Source organism: Nematolebias whitei, chromosome 6 (assembly GCF_014905685.2).
Source record: "Nematolebias whitei isolate Nwh7 chromosome 6, NemWhi1, whole genome shotgun sequence".
Lineage (NCBI taxonomy): Eukaryota > Metazoa > Chordata > Actinopteri > Cyprinodontiformes > Rivulidae > Nematolebias > Nematolebias whitei.
This window is the reverse complement of record NC_056503.1, coordinates 16846552-16854051: the sequence shown is the minus strand read 5'-3', so window position 1 is coordinate 16854051 and position 7500 is coordinate 16846552. Positions and strand designations below refer to the sequence as shown.

At 37.0% G+C, this 7500-nt stretch overlaps 1 protein-coding gene across 1 annotated transcript in view; it reads left to right on the top strand.

Annotated features, from left to right (window-relative positions):
• Positions 1 to 7500, top strand: part of kcnab1a (potassium voltage-gated channel subfamily A regulatory beta subunit 1a) — a gene marked incomplete at its 5' end in the record, with an annotated part of 144961 nt that overhangs the window by 108 nt on the left and 137353 nt on the right.

Below are 7500 nucleotides of genomic sequence, written 5' to 3'. Positions count from 1 at the left end.
TGTGTACATCTGATTTTATGTTATTTTCAGTTAAGTCTGACATTTACTGCATTGTTGTAATCACACCCGCACAAAAACACACTTCATAACAATGTTGCAGAATCACAAATTGATGTTAATCTCCATGAATTAGGGATTTAAGATATTCCTTGTGGCAGTTGTTTCTGAATCCCCAATCATTTTCGTTCTGAGGTAAATTCTGAGCTTCGCAGGTTCAACTTTTTCAGTGAGACATGACATATTCTTACTTGTTTAAATATTTATAAAAGTAGAATTGCATTTTCCAAACACTGAATATATTTTCTATTTTTCCACATAAAGTATTAAAGTCTTAGTTTATAAAATTGCATTAACATGAGCTCATCTAAAAGAACTGATGAAGCCTGTGGTGTTAAAGCCCTCAGCTGCTCTAAAAGTGGGAACATTTATCTGCTGTCACTTCTTTCTGCGTTGCCTTCATCATCATGCAGCTCACAGTGGTGTCATGTTCTGAGCCGACTACATTACACCGGTGGGCGTTTTGATGCTGGTGCAGTTAAAGCACACGGAGGCTGACATTTCAGACGGAGCGTTCTCATGAATGGACAGAAAGGACATTTAGAGATGGAGTAAGAGCATGCAGCAGAGTAAGAATACTGTGTTTGTGGAATAATATTTTAACACAACTCGGTATAACCGCAGACATTTATTTTGTCACATGCGACTGAGGTCTGCATATTTACTAATTAAATAGCAATACATGAAAAAAGTGATCTGTAAAGTTTGTCTTTTAAAGGAATAATGGCAACAATCACACCTGCCTTCCTGGAAACTACACAATTGCTATCATACCTGCTGTAGATATCTTTTAAAACCATTTAAGTTTGAAGAAAACAACTATCTCTGACCCGATTAGTAAGCTAACTGCTAGTCTAAGATTAAAAACAAATAATATATATATATATTTTTTTTTTTAATTATGATTTAAAATGTTTTTTTAGTGATTAATGCAAATACTGTTTAAAAATAGTTTAATTTTGTTCACTTTTACATTAGAGAATTCCTTACATTAACCTTATGTTGACATTAGAGAGTCTGTTACAAAAATAGTTCTTATAAAACTAATATTGCAAAATGAAAGTATTAAGACTTTTTATGCAGAGAAACTGTCTTTTAAAGAACCAGGGTTGAAATCAAAACGGTGTTTAATTGAAATGTTAAGATGTTTTTGGTTTTTACGCTGAGTCAGGGGTGATTCTAGAATCTGATCTTTAGGGGTGTTCAGCCCCCAGTGCTGACAGTGGCTCTTGGCTTGAACAACGTGGTGGCCACTGGTGTCAGAAGCATTCATCATGTGGGGGGGACACATTGGTGGGGGGTTCTGGGGGTCATCCCCCAGAAATTTTTGAATAAAGTACATGCCATTTCCTGCATTCTGGTGTATTTTAAGAGGTTGTTAAACATCTACATTTACCTACATAAGTAAACACTTGATTCAACAACTATTTTAGAACTCAGCACAACAAAAAGTAGCACTAAGCTAGCAGCGTGCAGTACAGATGCACTAGCTAAGATGCTACAGACCTAGTGCTCTGCTTTACATTACACAACCTAATAAACACATTGTACAAAATCAGTTTAGTGTAGATGAACAGATGCTCAGATATATTCATCATTTAACACGGATTCCTCATTTTTCTGGACTGAATAAAACGTGCATTGAATTTAAGGAAATGCAAACGTGAGACGTCATTTATATTTGACCCATCAAAATGAATGCGGTCATTTATTTACAGAATCAAAGTTTAACATCAAACATTTACATTAATTTGGCAAATTATGAAAATAACAACATAAGCAATCAATCAGGAAAAATCATACGGCCATGATTTTTCCGTTGCTTCACCACAGACATTTATGAAACTGTACAATTATGATCTTTTACCCACATGGATGTGGGTGAGCATTTTACACAGACATTTCTAAAATATCTGGAAGAATTTCTACTTGAGAGAAAAGTTTAGAGATGAAAGAAGTTTAGAGGGAATAAAAGATGGGGTTTGAGGGGAAGTAAGTGTTCACCAGAACGGCACTCTCCATCAGAAACCCAGCTCGCCTCGGTACGCTTGGTAGGAAACTTGACCCATTACCTTTCTGATGATAATCAGCAGATATGGTGTTCCGTTAACGCTACCTGTCCAGCGTCTCCTTAGTATGGCTGTAGCTCGTCAGAAGTAGTGGCGAGTGAAAGGTGTTATACTCCCATGGAACTCGGAAGAGCTCTGTTGTCAGGATCATCCCGTCTCTCACAGAACTGGTTGGACTGTGTATCCAGCAGAACTCCAACAGAACTCCATCAGCACTCCAACAGAACCAAGACTGAGTAGACCAGGAAGTACTGAGATTTTAAAGAGCTGTTTCCCGGTTCACTTTTGGGATTTGTTCATTGGTCAGAAACGACCAGACGGGGTGTGTTTTGTGACGTAAGAGGTTAGAGACAGCGAGAATTGTTATGAAACAGATCAGAAATGTTCTCACAGACAGAGAGAGTTTTGTTTTGGCGCGTTTCAGAAACAGGTGCCAAAACTTCTCTATTTACGTCTGAGAGGATTCTAAAAACATGACAGTTTTAACATAACAACTTGTTTTGCGTTTTATTCCAACCTTGGACCAACTTACACTTGCTCATTCAAAAGCAGAAATCAGAAAAGGCATAATTACTCTGTAACAGCTTTGACATGAGAATAAAAATCATTACACAGTTAATAAAATTGATTAGTTCACTGCCACATCTAAAATGGTTTGAACTAAGACACTTTGATTATCAACATTTGTAAAATAGTAATGATAATAAAAAGAGAGTGTTCTTTTCACTTGAATCTTCAAGAAAGAAAGTCTCAGGATGGGTGAACCTGTATTTCTGAGTTCAAATGAATGAAATGACAGTTCCTGTCCCACAAGGTTCTAAAGGTCAAGAGTTTTGACCTTAGACTTAGTTTTTGACATGGGCCTAGTCCACTACACTGATCATAACAAACAAAGATTAAACTTATGCAAACAGAAGTTATAACATACATCTACACAAAAAAACACAACTAGCTTCAAGCATTAACCTTTTTAATTTTTGCATAAAATGTAATTATGACAGAAAATGGAGGATTTACCTGCAGTTACCTTCGTACAGTTGAACATGTGGTACTTCCTGTTTATCATTGTTGTATTCAGCTGCTCATGAGGTCGGCCGCAGGGCTTTATCGTCTTTTACATTTTTCCAGACTCAGTTTAGGTTTTGTAGATGTAATAAACTGTATTCCACCCCTAAAGCAGGATATTCAATTAAACTGCTCAGGGGGCCACAGTTACTGAAAGCCAACAGCTCAGGGGCCGGACATCCAGCATTTAAAGTCCTAATGTAAATAAACCAAGTATTACAATTAGGGGTGCTCCGATAAATCGGCCGGCTGATTTATCAGCCCAGATTGCCTTAATTTTGGGTGATCGTTTGACACTTACATGAGAAACCGATTTTACTGATTTTTTTGTAGTTGTAACAACAATTGTCTAAACTTCATTTATATTTCAGAGCGCTACCTCATGGCCAGTTAAAACAAGTCTATATTGCTTCTAGGATATTGTGCAAGGTTATGTTTTTCAATAAAATTAGATTGGAAAATTGAAAGTGCATTGTGACCTTATAACACCTGACAGTGTCGCTTATAAAACAAAATCGGTATCGGCCAAAATTGGAATTAGCAAGTCAGACTTTTTAGAGATTGGTGATTGGTCAGATACCTGCAATCAGTGGATCCCTAATTACAATGATCTGTTACCTTTTAAATTGGTTTATTCTGTTGCATTGAATCATAAATGTAGATAGAGAATTTGCATTTCCTGTGAAAATGCAAGTGTGAATGCTTCTTGCTTAAGAATGTCAAGAAAACGGATGAAAGTAGCTTAAAACAGCAGAAAGAAGCTTCAAATATCACAGGGAAGCAGAACATGCACAATTGTTCCTAATGTAATGAACTGCCAGGCTGCTGTTAATATAAATTGTTGATTTGACAGTACTATATGTTTGGGTTTGCTCTCAGCTACCACTATACCAAATTTCAGCTGAATTGCTCTAAAAATGCCTGAATTATCATATTTTTTTTTCCTTTTTATCTAAGGCGGCCATCTTGGATTTTTTAATTTAGATGGAGTATGCGATAAGGAATGTTCTCAGCTCTAAAGTCAACAAATTTCAGCTTTGTATGTGTAAAAATGGCTGAGTTAAATCCATTCAAAAGTGGTGTTGGTGGCCATCATGGATTTTTTATTTTCATATCATCACACCAACCTTCAGCTCAATATGACTAAAATTGGCTTATTTATAGTACTTTTTGTTTCTTGGTAAGGCAGCTATCTTGGATTTTTGATTTTCATTCAGTCTATTAGGGATACTTGTCAGCTAACAATATACCAAATTTCAGCTGAATAGCTTTAAAAATGGCAGAGTTATAGTTTTTCTATAAAACAGCTGAATAGTAGCTAAAGAAATCTACAAAAGAAGCTTTAACTTCCAAAAGGAAGTGGAGGGAGCTTAATTGGACCCACTATTAAATACAAAACTTAAAAAATTAATTAGTGAGTTAAAATAGGATGTTCATTCAACCTTTATTTAGACAGATAAGTCACATTGAGCCAAGAAGACTCATTTACAAGTGAGACCTGTTTAGACAGACAAAAAGTAGTGAAACTGGACACATGTAGGAATTTGGAGGCAAAAAATTCCTATCAGACTTTTTTTCCTCCTGCATGAGAAGAAAAAACTCTATATTAAAAAACATCTCACACAAACAAGCACATAGTAATGTAGACTTTCTGCAGAGGGGGACGACGAGAGCGGTCAGCAATGGTCATATATGCTCTCGAGGTCACTGTAATAGTTCTGATAAGGATGTAATGATCAGCCAGTGTCCTCTGGTGAGATCCATAAACATTCTCGAGGGATGTAAAGGAATGGCCAAGAATAACGTCTATGAGAATCCAAGAGTCCAGAAATGATGACACGTTTATTCAGCTGGTTCCATCTGGTTATCAGTTGGAAATTCCTCAGGGAGGGGGTGGTGAGCGTCAGATCACATGTTCTCCAGGTGAATTCAGATAAGGTGACCTTCAAGGCCAGCCAAGGGAGACAAATTCAGATAAACACACAGTTGCTTTGGGGACAGGCAGAACTTAATGACATCTATCTTGAGTCTGTGTTGGTCGACTCGGTTCTGAAATGTCCAAATTACATGGCCACACCGATGGAACATGCCTGAGTAAAATCCCCAAGATCTGATCCATTCTGCCCATAGCATTTGAGTCTGGGTACTCGAGACACAAACCAAGCCATCATAAAGGCAAGCAGCGTGATCAGGTCCAAATTTGCTGCCGACGACTTCCTTGAGTGTAAATAAAACCAGCAACCAGCCGAATCCAAAAAGCAGGAACCAGTTATTGTAAATCCATTTAAATATGCGTCCTTAAAATCCACAAATAGCAGCAGAGATAGACACATCATCAAGTCTTCCAAGTCGATGAGATATCCAGCTGCGTACGTGCCAAGAGGGCAAATCGACTCACCTAAAGCCTGTCGTCTCTTCGAAGAAATGTTGTAAATTGTGTTGAGTGACCAACTGATCAAAACAAGTCCATAATTATGGTTCGGAAGATATGCAAGAGAGGCTCACAAGCAGTTTAAAATAGGCTGTTGTTGACATTTTCAAAGTGAGAAAAAAACACAATCATTTTAGGATATTTTTATAACTATTGTTCCTGCTTTTGCTTAAACCCAACATACATCAGCTGTTTGTTAGCACAATGTCATTGAATGACTGAAAGCACTGCTGTGGTTTAATACAACAATCTGTCTCCCATTATTTTCCCACATTAAAGAATGAAAATGGGGAATTGGAAATGCCCTCTGTCTGTCCGTCCATGCATGTCATAAGCATGATAACTTGAAAAATAAGTGAGCTACTAATATCTCTTTTGATGTGCGGCTGCATCTAGTCATAAGAAAAGTTCCTTTAAAAAACTGAGTTGACAAGTCAAAATCCAAGACTGACACAATATATGCATCAAGTAAAGCTTGTGAGGTGAATAACTTGAAAAATAAATGACGTGCTGAATTCCATTTTGGTGTGTTTCTGCATCTAGGTGTAATAAAGGTCCATATTAAAAAATAGGTTGCTACATTTAAATCCAAAATGGCCACCACCATATATTTGCTTTCTAATATTTATGTTGCTTAAAAGTATACTTTCCTCAAATGATTGGGGTTGCCCTTGGGGTGGCCATAGATTGATCCATGGTGGCCAAGGTCACCATTGGTCACCCCCTGGTTCTGCTATTGCGTCTGATCATGTATGAAATTGGTCCCTTCACTCGCCAGGGTCTGTTACTCTGCGCTGCCTGGGACAAGGGAAAAAAAAAGAAAACAAAACACACCTATCTCTATTACTATAATTATTATACACAGTGTAACTCCTACACTCAAATATCTTACATGAAAAACATTAAGGTTAACCTGTTCAATTCTAGTCCAGAAAACTTTAAAAATGTTCTTGAAAACTACAAACAATTCATATTCCTCAGCAACAAGGGGCATCAACATACAGCTTGTTTCTTTTTACTTATATTTGGTAGAGTCTTAAATAGGAAAAAAAATATTTCTATTTACTTTATTAAGGGCATTTTAGTTGTATGTGATTAACAAAGACCCTTTTGAATGTTGTGCAATATATTCCCAATCCATATGAATGGGTATTAGTTTATAAAATGCTCCATTTGGTTGTATTTAATATTTTGAACTAAATAATATTTTAAATAAAAAAGGTAGTTTCACCAAGTGAGTTACTCTTTTACATTCCAGTAAATTGTCTAAGTAGTGGCTCAGACAGAAATGAAACTGCACGTTTATGGAAGTAGCAAGTCAAAGCTCATATTGTAACCATTTAACAGTTTGAAGGGGACTTGTTAAGAGAAGTTTGTCATAGAAAAAAAAAAACATTTCTAAAATTTCAGTATTTTGTAGAGATGCACGATATTATCGGCATGGTATCGGCCGATATTAGCAATAAAGTTAAATATCGGACATCGGTGTCAGGGTTTCTGGCTAAGCAGGAAAGAACCCAGTGGTGCAGGCAGGACTCGGGAGGCAGAATGTAAAATAAAATACTTTTTAATAACAAAGGAAAGTGGCTGACGTGGCAGCAAACTTACATCACAAGATAACTTGGGACAGGCAAGGACCAGGACAGATCAGGACAGGACAAGACGAGACTGTAACCAATGATGAACCAACAAATAACAGAACTAACAGATGGACTTAAATACACAGATAGGACAGGACATAAATACACACAACTGGACATGAAACAAGAGTGAAACAGATCAGAGTTAATTAAGGCGAAACACTAGGGAGTACAGACAAGGAGGGCCCACCAGAGGGCGCCATCCTTACAATCGGCCATTCCATCAAAATAACTCACC